The sequence below is a fragment of the Oryctolagus cuniculus genome, chromosome 2, assembly GCF_964237555.1.
Source record: "Oryctolagus cuniculus chromosome 2, mOryCun1.1, whole genome shotgun sequence".
NCBI lineage: Eukaryota > Metazoa > Chordata > Mammalia > Lagomorpha > Leporidae > Oryctolagus > Oryctolagus cuniculus.
Window position 1 is genome coordinate 132,928,720 of NC_091433.1, and position 12,145 is coordinate 132,940,864.

The 12,145-nt window shown below is 49.0% G+C and overlaps 1 protein-coding gene across 2 annotated transcripts in view; it reads right to left on the reverse strand.

The window, feature by feature from the left end:
- Positions 1-12,145, reverse strand: part of ANXA4 (annexin A4) — a 103,400-nt gene that overhangs the window by 75,394 nt on the left and 15,861 nt on the right. Inside the window, exon 1 of one of the 2 annotated variants that reach the window (XM_070069010.1) lies at positions 2,677-3,154. The exons of the other annotated variant lie outside the window; for it this stretch is intronic. The gene's annotated coding sequence lies outside the window, so the exon portion shown is untranslated. Of the gene's footprint in view, positions 1-2,676; positions 3,155-12,145 lie in introns of those variants that run through there. 2 annotated transcript variants of the gene reach the window in all.

Consider the following 12,145-nt stretch of genomic DNA (forward strand, 5'->3'; position numbering starts at 1 on the left):
CACTGCACTCCCTGGCCACAGCAGAGAGCTGGCCTGGAAGAGGGGCAACCGGGACAGAATCCAGCGCCCCGACCGGGACTAGAACCCGGTGTGCCAGCACCGCAAGGTGGAGGATTAGCCTATTGAGCCACAGCGCTGGCCAGATGCTCTGCTTCTAATCCAGCTCCCTGCTAATGCACCTGGGAAAACAGTGGAAGATGGCCCAAGTACTCAGGTCCCTGCCACTTGTGTGGGAGACCCAGAAAGAGTTAAGTACCAAGCTCCTGGCTTTGGCCTGGCCCAGCCTCTGCCATGTAGCTATTTGGCAAATGAACCAGCTGATGAAAGATATCTGTCACTCTGCCTTTCCAATAAATAAAAATAAATTAATTAAACATCTGAAAAGAAAGAAAAGAGCTGCTGGGGCTCTGCAGAGACCCCTCTGGTAAGACAGCTCTCACCAGCACTAAGATCACCCAGCCTATGGGTTCAAAAGCCATTTCCACAGATTCAACTAGAAGCCACCATTCAAAAACTCCTACCCAGCTCTGCCCAACACTACAAAGAGTAAGTGCATTTCTTTGTCTGCATGCCAAGTCCCTCAAGAATGTAGGACCACTGAGGTGCACCCCCACACTCCCCATCATCCTTCCCTTGTCAAAACAGCTGCACTCTTCCAACCGTTTTCCACACATTGGCTTGTCAAAAAGAAATTTAAGGAGGGGAAGAAAAACATTTGATCAAATTTTGGCCTAATAGTAAAACACTGGTTAAGTCACCTGCATTTGGTTGATACAAACCTCCAGCTCCTGGCCCCGGTTCCCTGCTAATGAGACCTGGAAGGCAGCAGTGATGGCTTAAGTCATTGAGTTCCTGCTATCTATTTGGGAGACCTTGACTGAGTTCTTGGCCCCCAGGTTTGGCCTCAGCCTAGGCTCAGCCATCACAGAGGATAGGAGATCTTCTCCCTGGCCCCTCTACCATCAAATAAGCTAATTGAAAATAAATAAATAAACCAGAGAGCCATAAATCCAAATCCCAAATCACTGTGAACCAAGCACTGACGGAGTCATAGTAAGACAGCGAGGCTAAGAGAATGGGTTACAGTGCCCAGCAGCTGGATATAAGCCTCAGTTCCCCAGTGGTCTGACTTTGACCAAGGATCGTTGACTCTGCCTTGGGATCCTCCTCTGTAAGGCAAGGTTCATAATTGCCCAGAAAACTGTTATTCAGAGTCACTCAGGGAGGACCTATCAAACTGCCTCCACTGCGACTCTAATTGCAGGGGAAAAAAACCCTCAAGGGTTAGGTCTGGTCCAAAGGGCAACACAAAGCCCATGCAAAACTTGCAGCATTTTCTCGTTTTAGATTTGTAATGCATAGAATTTTTGGGTTCTACTCCATAATATATATCTGTGATTGTTTTACTTATAGAAGTATTTTTATCCTCAAATATTTAGGAAAAAGCCCCCCACTGATTTATTCTGCAGCTTCAGGCTCTCCCTGGCTCATCTACCATCCCCAGGGCCTGCCACACCCCTTGACCACCCTTGGTGAAGAGCAGGCTTAGTCCACAAGGTGAGACTGGGAAGATGAGCATCTGTGTGTGTGTGTGTGTGTGTGTGTGATTCTGCCTTTCAAATCAATCAGTCTTACAATAAATGAGTGGCTGGACATAAACAAAGAAAACAAGCCACAGGACACGAACCCGGCCGGGGACGGCTGGGAGGCTCATCTTATTCCATGGATGGGTGTGGTCTGGCTTCACAGTGCCTGTTACTCTCTCAGCTGCTTTCAGAGAAAAATGCTCCCTAACCCAATACAAGAAGGCCGAGGAGGAAACTGCACAGCGTGGGCCCTGCCCCAACAGTTACAGCAGTGTGGGTGTTCCCACTTGGCTCTCTGTCATCTGAGAATTCCCTGGCAACTAAAGAGCCATCCACAGAGTTTCTTGCAATATAAGAGGGAAGTGGGTGTCTGGGAATGGACAGGCAGTGGGGTGGATAACTCAGAACACGGCACCCTACTCATCCTCCCCACCGGCAGCTGGAGCCAGCAGACGCCCAGTTTTGACGAATGGTGCCAGTTACTCGGGGCCTACAACGCTCCAAACAGCTCACGGAAGGCGGGCATCCACTTGGGAAGCACTTGATGACGACAGAGGGTTGAAAACCAACCTTCTTGGGTCCCCAAGTCTCCACCTGGTCAAAATCAGGACAAAAGGGCTAGATGGCTCCCCTGGCAAGTTAAGGACCTCCTAACAGTGAGATTCCTTTGTGCCAGGCCCTGGGCCGGAGGCATTAAATAAAAGGGGAGGAGAGAAGGCGGGCAGAAACTAGGAGAGGGCGTGCGTTTCCTAACAGGAGCAAAGAACAGATTTCAATATAAAACACGCAAGCCTTTCTTTTCAAACGCCTCAGCCCAGCATGCGGACTCAATAAACCACCGCTGTGTTCTCCGACTGGCGTCCCGAGCGCAGGGGACTGCTCTGGAGGCCTCGGGACGGTGCCCGCGGGTAAGAGCCGCGTTCGCCTCGCTCTCATCCGCGGGAGCGAGTCCCGGGCCAGCCGCGCCCGCCCGCAGGCCGGCATCAGGCACCCGCTCCTGGGGGCGGCGCGGGCTGGGCGCCACCGCGAGGCGCTCCCGCGCGCGGCGCCCAGACCCTGAGCCCAGCGCGGCGACCCGCAGCCCCCTTACCTCTGGTGCGGAGACGGGGCTGCGCCGGTCCTCTGCGGTTCCACGCAAATCACACCCTCGTCGGGGCTTGGCAGCGGGTCTTATCCCGGACGGATCCGCCCCACTGTTGGGTGGAGACTGAGCCCGAGTTCCTGGTTGTCCCTGTGCTCACGGGACCGGAAAGTCCCTCCCGGGAGCAGCAGCGCACCTGCCGGGAGCCCTGGGAGGGGCCAGCCTGGGCCCGTCAGGCCCTTGCCGGGCCCGTGGCCTTCATGTTGGAGCACACACTCCACAAAGTTTCCAGCACTGCCACCCCTTCCTCGTGCACCCAGATGCTCCAGGAACCCCTTGCGGCACGCCGTTCCCTCTTCACCTGAGTTTGGTACCTGTCCGCAGCCCCCAGGGAGGCCTTAGCCTTGTGGTGCGGCTAGGCCTGTTCCTACCCGCAGGCTGGTCTGGACGCCAACTGCCAACCAGGTCAATGTCGTCTTTCACTTCTGCATCCAGTACTGTATCTAGCAAACAGCAGGTGATCAGGGAATCGAAGTGAAATGATTTTGTTGAGTCTGCAGGGAAATTTCAATTTTAGGTAAAAAAAAAAAAAGTGTGTGTGTGTACCCTAAGCTGGAGAGGTAATGTGAAGCTATTTCATGTAGATGCAGCTGGAGGAGACATTTTGACATCGTCCAGATCATGAGTTTTAGGATCCAGAATGATTTCATCTCGAGGCCTGGTTCTGCCGCTTTCAGCTGTGTGCTAACTTAAACGTTTCTTGATCTTCAGTTTATGAATGAACCTTGAGGAAGCAGAATTAACAGGGCAAACAGTAGAAGAATGAAATGAGGATGATTCATTTCCTCAGATTAGAGAGACTATTGCATTCTTTAAAAAAAAAAAAAAAATAAAGACAATTAAGTGACTCAGAAAATAGAGGCCAGAAGGTGCTCTTGGCACCCTCTGAGATAACCTTCACTGCTGGGCCTGCCCAGTCCCTGGCTCACTGCTGTCGCCTCCCACAACCACCCTCAGACCAGGTTGGGAAGGGAAAGTCTGAGGCTAACTTTTGTGGGATAAAAAGACCAGGGGTAAATCTGTGATACCCTTCATTTCCCACAGCTCCCATGGGATCAGACTGAGGTTAAAACCTTCACAGAAAGCCAGGGCCAGCATTGTGCCACAGCAGGTTAAGTTGCTGCCTGTGGTGCCAGCATCCCATATGGGCACCAGTTTGTGTCCCAGCTGCTCCACTCCAATCCAGCTCCCTGCTTGTGAGAGGCCAGAGCCATGCCATAGCAGGCTTCTCACAAGACAAAAAACTGCCTAGGCCCAGGATGCACCTGGTATGAGAAGATGAAACCTGACAACGGCAGTTTTTGGTTCGGTCCGGCAGGACCAGGTGGAGGCAACCAATAAGGTGGGCCGTCCTTGGTCCTGCAGGGCCAGGGGAAGGAAGGAATGAGGACGTAATACTTGTTTGCCTGGGAACTATAAAAACCCCGAGAACAAAGAGAAGGGGATCTTGGTCTCCCAGCACTGCGTTGCACAGGAGGCCAGGGCCCCAGCATGCCGGACCTACAAATAAAGTCCTTTTGTTCTTTGCATTTCGGTGAGTCTCGCTGGTTCTTTCTATCTGGGCAATCCGGAACACAACATGCTAATGTGCCTGGGAAAGCAGCAGCAGAAGGTCCAAGTCCTTGGGTCGCTGCCACCCACATAGGAGAGCCAGATGGAACTCCAAGCTCCTGGGTTGCAGCCATTTGGGAAGTGAACCAGCAGATAGAAAATCAACCAATCTCTTTCCACTCTCTCTAACTCTACCTTTCAAATAAATTAAACTGCCACAGAAACCAAGAGGTAGGCATTTAGCCTAATGGTTAAGACACCTGTATCCCATTCAGAATGCCTGGGTTCCAGTCCCAGCTTTGATCCCAGTTCCAGATTCCTGCTAATGCAGACCCTGGGAGGCAGCAGGTGATGGCTCAAGCAATTAGGTTTCTGCCACCCACCAGAGGGACTTGAATGGAGTTCTCAGCTCCTGCTGTTGTAGGCATTTGGGTTGTTGATGGGAGCTAGCTCGCTCTCTCTTCCTCTCTCCCAAGTAAATGAAAGTTTTAAATTTAATCTAATAAAAACACTTTAGCAGATACAAGATCTTTGCTCAGCTTCTCCCTCAGCCCATCCAATTCCATTTCTTTCAGTTCTTCACAGCTTTCTCTTGAGATCACCCTCACTAGAGTGCTTACACAAAAATCCCTGTATGGAGCTGGCATTGTGGTGCAGTGGGTAAAGCTGCCTACATCCCATATGGGTGCCAGTTCATATCCCGGCTGTTCCATTTCCAATTCAGCTCCCTGCTAATGGCCTGAGAAAAGCAGTGGAAGGCAGCCCAAATGCTTGGGCCCCTGCTGCACCCACATGGGAGACCCAGAAGAAGCTCCTGGTTCCTGGCTTCAGCCTGGCCCAGCGCTGGTTGTTGTGGCCCTCTGAGTGAACAAAGTAGATGAAAGATCTTTATCTTTCCTCTCTCTGTAACTCTTTCAAACAAATAAATAAATAAATCTTAAAAAAAAAAAAAAGAATCCCTCTGTTAGACTCCTCTTTCAGACCCTTGATCTAACACAGAGCATTTTAAAAATTAATATAATGGCTAGAATGAAAGACCCAAAGGAGCCTTAAATTACAAATGCCAGAATGAACACATTCATTTATCTCAGCTCCCTCTTGTAATCCAACTAAAGTAAGAGTTGAGTTTTTGTTTTTTTGTTTGAAAAAAAAAAAAGACTTCTCACAATAACAAAGAAATAAGGGAGGGGGAAAAAACACAAAACTTTGGAGCCTGGAAAGCAAAGAGACAGGTGGTAACCAACTGAAAAGACCCGAGAAAGCTGACTCCTTAGCCAGGAGTGGAGCCAGCCAGGAAGCAACACGATAGTGTACAATTTCTCAGGAGAGAAAGGAGCTTGCAGCACCAGGTGCCTGTGGTGTACAGGTAAGACTGAAACCCGGGCATTCGCTGGAAGTCTGTATGAGACGCAGTCAGTGTCCTCCACCCCCTCCCCAATGCTGCACAGCTGCCTTTACTGCTCTTCTACGTGGGCACAAGACTAGAAGCACATTCCCAGGAAAGGATAAAGCAGTGGATCTCTGTGGTGGGGCATCAGATGGAGTCCAGGTGTTCTGCTTATCCACGGCTGCCTAACCGACTATCCCAACCCTTGGTAACTTATAAAATGTTGACCATCTTATGAGAGCTCATGATTTTGTGAATCTGAATTGAACAGGGCTTGCTTGGCTGAACAATTCTTCTATTTCCTGTGGCTCCCACAAAGGTCACCTGGTGGTAATCAGCTGACCGATGGACACCATAGTGAGGGGAGAGGGAAGGCTGGTCCCAGCCGGCACAGCCAAGCACAGCCCTCCATAGGCCCTCTCCGCATGTAGGCTCAGGGTGATTCCTATGCGGAGGCTCAGGGTTTTCTGCAAGGATTTGCCAAGGAATCCAGGCAGAAGTTTCTAGGCTTCTTATTCTTTACTTGGAAGCTATTGGACATTATTTCTGTTGTGTTCTGTAGGTCATGCACATCTTTAGTCAAGGGAAGGAGAGTTAGACTCCCACCCTGAACAGGGGAAAAAAGGAGTGCAAAGAATCTGTAGTTGTCCCTCATCTAAGGCTCTAGACTGACACAAGACCAGGGCCACTGTGCCGAAGCTGGAAGGGCCACCTGACACTTAACGTGGCAAAAACTGAGCTTCTGGGTATTCTTCCTCCACTCGGCTCCTAGAACACCGGCAGCCAGGATTAGATCCTGGAGGATGGCAAGCTGGGAATACTCTTCGCAGGGGAATCTAAGAAAAAGACAGGACTTTAATCCATTACTCAGTGAAACTGGAGCAACCTGTCAGTGAATTCTCCCATGGAGCCCCACCCACTTGCAGGTCCCACAGCCTTGTAGATGTCACTCTTCCAGGGTTGCTAAATAAAAGACGGGACACTTTATTAGATTCCAATTTCAGATAAACATCAAATATTTTACCATATATAAGTATGTCTTAAATATTGCCTGGGACATACTTTACCAAAAACGGTTCGTTATTTATCTAAAGTTCAAATGGAGGGGTGGTGTTTGGCCTAGCAGATCCCAAATAAGAATCCCACATCTGGGGGCAGGTGTTGTGGTGCCACTGTTAAGCCACAACTTGGGATGCTGGCATCTCATATTGGAGTGGCTGGGTTTGAGTCCTGCCTCTGCTCCCCATCCAGCTTCCAGCAGGTGATGGCCCATATACTTGGGAACCTACTGCCAACATAGGGGGCCAGATTATGTTCCAGGTCCCTGGCTATTTCAGGCATTTGGGGAGTGAACCAGCCCTGGTGGTTGCAGGCATTTAGGGCATGAACCAGAGGATGAAAGTCTTCTTTCTCTCTGCCTCTCAAATAAATAAAATATTAATTTTAAAAAATTCAAATTTAACTAGATGTCTTTTGCTTTGCCAAATCTGGCACACTTAAATGAGAGCAGACAGCTAAAAGTGACCAGAATTTAAGGGAAGGACATGACATGAGAGATAGAATCCCCAATATATAGAATAAAAGACATTTGGAAGAAACAGACTATAGGGAAAAAAGAAAACTGAAAAATGCATTGCAGGTCTCCTTTGAGAAATAAAGATAGGAAAAACAGATTAAAAATAGAATATATACTTTTTTTTTTTTTTTGACAGGCAGAGTTAGACAGTGAGAGAGAGAGAGACAGAGAGAAAGGTCTTCCTTTTCCATTGGTTCACCCCCACAATGGCCGCTGCAGCCGGGGTGCTGCAGCCAGCGCGCTACGCCAATCCGAAGCCAGAAGCCAGGTGCTTCTCCTGGTCTCCCATGCGGGTGCAGGGCCCAAGCACTTGGGCCATCCTCCACTGCACTCCCGGGCCACAGCAGAGAGCTGGCCTGGAAGAGGGGCAACTGGGACAGAATCCAGCGCCCCGACCGGGACTAGAACCCGGTGTGCCGGCGCCGCAAGGCAGAGGATTAGCCAAGTGAAGGCGGAGGATTAGCCAACTGAGCCATGGTGCCGGCCAAATATGTACTTTAATAAATGGAATACGCAGGGGTGCAGGCAATTACATTGCCACTTGGGAAACCTGCATCCATATCTGAGGGACTGGTTTGAGTCCTGGCTGCTCTGCTTCCAATCCAGTTTCCTGTTGATGCGCACCACCTGGGGAGGCAGCAGAGGATGGCTCAGGTACTCAGGTCCCTGCCTATCATGTGGGAGTTCTGGGCTCCTGGTTCTGGGCTCCTGGTCAGACTGGCCCAGGCCTAGCTATTGCAAGCATTTGGAGGAGTGAAGTAGTAGATGGAAGATGGAAGACGTCTCTCTCTTTTCCTGTTCCTCCCTTCCTTTCAAATAAAAAAGAAAATAAATTTTAAAAGGGAAGACTCAGAACCACACAGAACTCTTTTCAATTAAGAATGTGAAAGCAAGAATGCAAAGCTCAGTAGGGTGGTAGGAAGATAAGGTTAGGAAAGTAGCTAGCACGTACGGACAAGAGGCACGGAGAAGGGAAAGAGGTTAGAAAGGGTCAGAGCATTAGGAAGCCAGTCCCGGACATCTGGGAAACAGAGGGGAAGAAATCAACTGGATAATTCAGTTGTGTTATTTGAGAACGAAAAGGTATGAGTTTCTACCCTGACAGTGATCGCTGAGTCCCGCACAGTGGATAAAACCAGGACCACCGGGAGGCGCATCAGACAGAATGCCAGACAACGTGGCCACAGCAGTCTTACAAGCAGCACACAGAGGGGAAAATGAGGTTTCCTAGAGAAATGCCATCAGATTTCTCAATAGCAACACACAGACCCGGAAGGCAATGGAATAGTGCCCTTCAAAATGCTCGGGGGAGATGACTTCCAGCCTAGATTCTCACATCTGTCCAAACTAGCCATCAAGTATGAACGAAGATATTTTCAGACAAGCACAACTTTCAACTATTTCTCTCCCAGGGACTTCTCAAAAAGCTTTCAGATAGGGTGTACCTCCGAAAAAGGACAGAAACCAAGAAAGCTTTCTTTAAAAAAAGAAAAAAAAGAACTAGTGAATAGCAGAATGAATGAAAACTGAATGGTACGGAAGGGTAATCTGTTAACAAGACAGCTGTGCATTTCTAACTTTCCTGTCTGTAGCTAACATTCATACACGTACTTCCTGTGTGCCAATGACTCTTCCAAGTGCCTGCAATGTACAACAACCCCATGAGCCAGATAACTTACAGTGTCCATGACAATGCTGATTACCATTAATGGGTATACAACCCCTGATCAATGCTGGGAAAGCAGCGGAGGATGGCCCAAGTGCGTGGGCCCCTGTCCCATTGTGGGAGACCCAGATGGGGTCTAAAGTTCCCGGCTTCCACCTGGCCCAGCCCCGATTGTTGCAGCCATTTGGGGAGTGAATCAGCAGATATTAGACCTCTCATTCTCTCTCCTATCCCTCTGTTATTCAGCCTTTCAAATAAAGTAAGTCTTAAAAAAAAAATAATAATGCATGTTCACCATGAACTTGTGGAAGGCCCATGGCTTTTTTCAAAATTTGCTAACATGTCCAGTCCCAGCTACTCTTCCAAAAGTGCTGCCCTCCTCCCATCAGGAGAGGCACCTATGTCCTCTCCTCTTCAGCCTGGGTGGGCTTCTTGGACTGTTTTCTGTGACTCCACTATCAAAGCAACACTATATGACTTTCAAGGCCGGTTCTTGAAAAGTGAACCAGTTTCTACCCAGTTCTCCTGCTCAGAACGTGTACCTCTGTCATGTGTGAGTGCAGCTGCCCAGACACCGCCATGCTGCAAGGACCATGTGGACAGACCCCCACAAAGGTCAAGACAGACTCAGAGGCACTCTGGCTGTTCCAGCCCCCAGCAGTTTGGATTTTTCCAGCACCAGAGTCAGACACAGGCATGAGGAAGCCTTCAAGGTGACTCCAGCATCCTCCCTGTCTCGTGGCAGCAGGGAGACAATCCCAGGAAGAGCCACCTCACTCACCAGAATCATGGCAGATGACAGTAGTAAATGGTGGTCGTTATTTCATACCATGAAATCTCAAGGGTTATTTTATAGCACAATACACAAACAGGACACTTCCGCGTGAAAGTGAGGTTCAGCCCAAACTTCTGCCTCTCCCCTCCCAACATTCATTGAAACGGTGTGAGGCACAAGGCACTTAAAGACATGGAATTCTGACCCTGGGCTGAGTGACCAGTCTCCTCAGTCTCAGGAGGATGGCCAGGCCTGCAGTCTGGCCCTTGGCCCCTCAGGACAGTGACTTTGCAAAGAACAGAGAAGTTTGCAGCGGTGACCTTCCTGGCCAGATGGCTCCCTCCACAATCCTTTCAGACTGCAGCAAGGTAATCAATTCTAAGGAAAGGAAGATTCTAACAGCATCCAAATGACAGGCAGGGAGCCAGGGAGAATGAGCTCATCCTGTTTGGGGACAAATGCCAAATGTGGATAAAGCTTTCAACTTTCAATGATGAGTAAGCCAAACTATATGGCACTATGAGAAAATTCTAGAATATAAAAATGAAAACGTGACACTTTAGAGGTAGAAGAAGCTATTTCTCTACAATATGGACAAGTATGTTTTAAACAGCCTCTTCTATGTCTTTGATAAAACACATTTAAAAATATAGGGCTAATCTGAATAATACGATTCACAAAATAGAGTTTTTAGTTATGGACTAGACCGGGCTGCATGGAGAAAGCACTCTGTTTTCTTATTTTTTTAAGATTTATTTTATTTATTTGAAAGAGTTACAGAGAGAGTTCTTCCATCCACTAGTTTACTCTCCAGATGGCCACAACAGCCAGGACTGGACCAGGCTGAAGGCAGGAGCCAGGAACCTCCTCTGGGTCTCCCACGTGGGTGCAGGGGCCCAAGGACTTGGGCCATCTTCCACTGCCTTCCTAGGCCACAGCAGAGAGCTGGATCAGAAGTGCAGCAGCCGGGGGTGGGGGGCGCAGTGCTGTGGCTCAGTGGGTCAACGCCCTGGCCTGAAGTGCTGGCATCCCATATGGGTGCCGGTTCAAGACCCGCTGCTCCTCTTCCAATCCAGCTCTATGCTATGGCCTGGGAAAGCAGTAGAAGATGGTCCAAGTCCTTGGGCCCCTGCACCCACGTGGGAGACCTGGAAGAAGCTCCTGGCTCCTGGCTTCAGATTGGCGCAGCTCTGGCCATCGTGGCCAATTGGGCAGTGGACCAATGGATGGAAGACCTCTCTTTCTCTCTCTCTCTCTCTCTCTCTGCCTCTCCTCTCTCTGTGTGACTCTGACTTTCAAATAAATAAATAAATCTTAAAAAAAAAAAAAAAAAAGTGGAGCAGCCGGGACTTAAACCAGCACCCACACGGGAAGCCAACGCTGAGGCGGCGGCTTTATCTGTTATGCCACAGCACCGGCCTCCGAAAGCACTTAGTTTTCAATCATCTGCTGAATATTTATGGAAACAGACAAAGTATCTGCAAAGGAAATATCTTTACATTTTAAATAAAAATAGGACTTTGAATCAACTCCATCATTTATTAGCTGGACACTTACCTTCCGTAAGTTTTCTCGTCTGCAAAACAGGTATAACGATAGTACTTACTTTATAGGTGTCATGTATAAGGATTGAATGACTTAACCTTTGTAAAACTTTTTGAGAAGTCCTTGATGCATTCTAAGCTCTACGTTAGTGTTGGCTATTTCTCTTTTTTAAAAATAAATCTTGGGGCCTGCGCTGTGGTGCAGTGGGTTAATGCCCTGGCCTGAAGTGCCGGCATCCCATATGGGCGCCAGTTCAAGACCCGGCTGCTCCACTTCCCATCCAGCTCTCTGCTATGGCCTGGGAAGGAGTGGAAGATGGCCCAAGTCCTTGGGCCCCTGCACCCGTGTGGGAGACCTAGAAGAAGCTCCTGGCTCCTGGCTTCGGATCGGCACAGCTCAGGCCATTGCAGTCAGCTGGGGAGTGAACCGGTGGATGGAAGACCTCTCTCTCTCTCTCTCTGCCTCTCCTCTCTCTGTGTAACTCTGACTTTCAAATAAATAAATAAATCTTTAAAAATATTTTATTTTTAATTTTATTTTTATTCATTTGAAAGGCAGAGTTACAGACAGAGAGGGAGAGACAGAGATCATTCATCCACTGGTTCACTCCCCAAATAGCTGCAATGGCTGGGACTGTGCCAGGCCTATGCCAGAAGCCAGAAGCTTCTTCTGGGTCTCCCACACAGGTGCAGGGGCCCAAGCACTTGGGTTGTCTTCCACTGCTTTCCCAGACACATTAGCAGGGAGCTGGATGGGAAGTGCAGGTGTTGAACTGACACCCATATGGGATGCCAGTGTCACAGGCAGTTGGCTTAACCTGCTATATCACAACACTGGCCCATATTTTTATTTATTTAAAAGGCAGAGTGACAGAGAAAAAGAGAAACAGAAAGAGAGAGAGAGAGAGAGAGAGAGAGA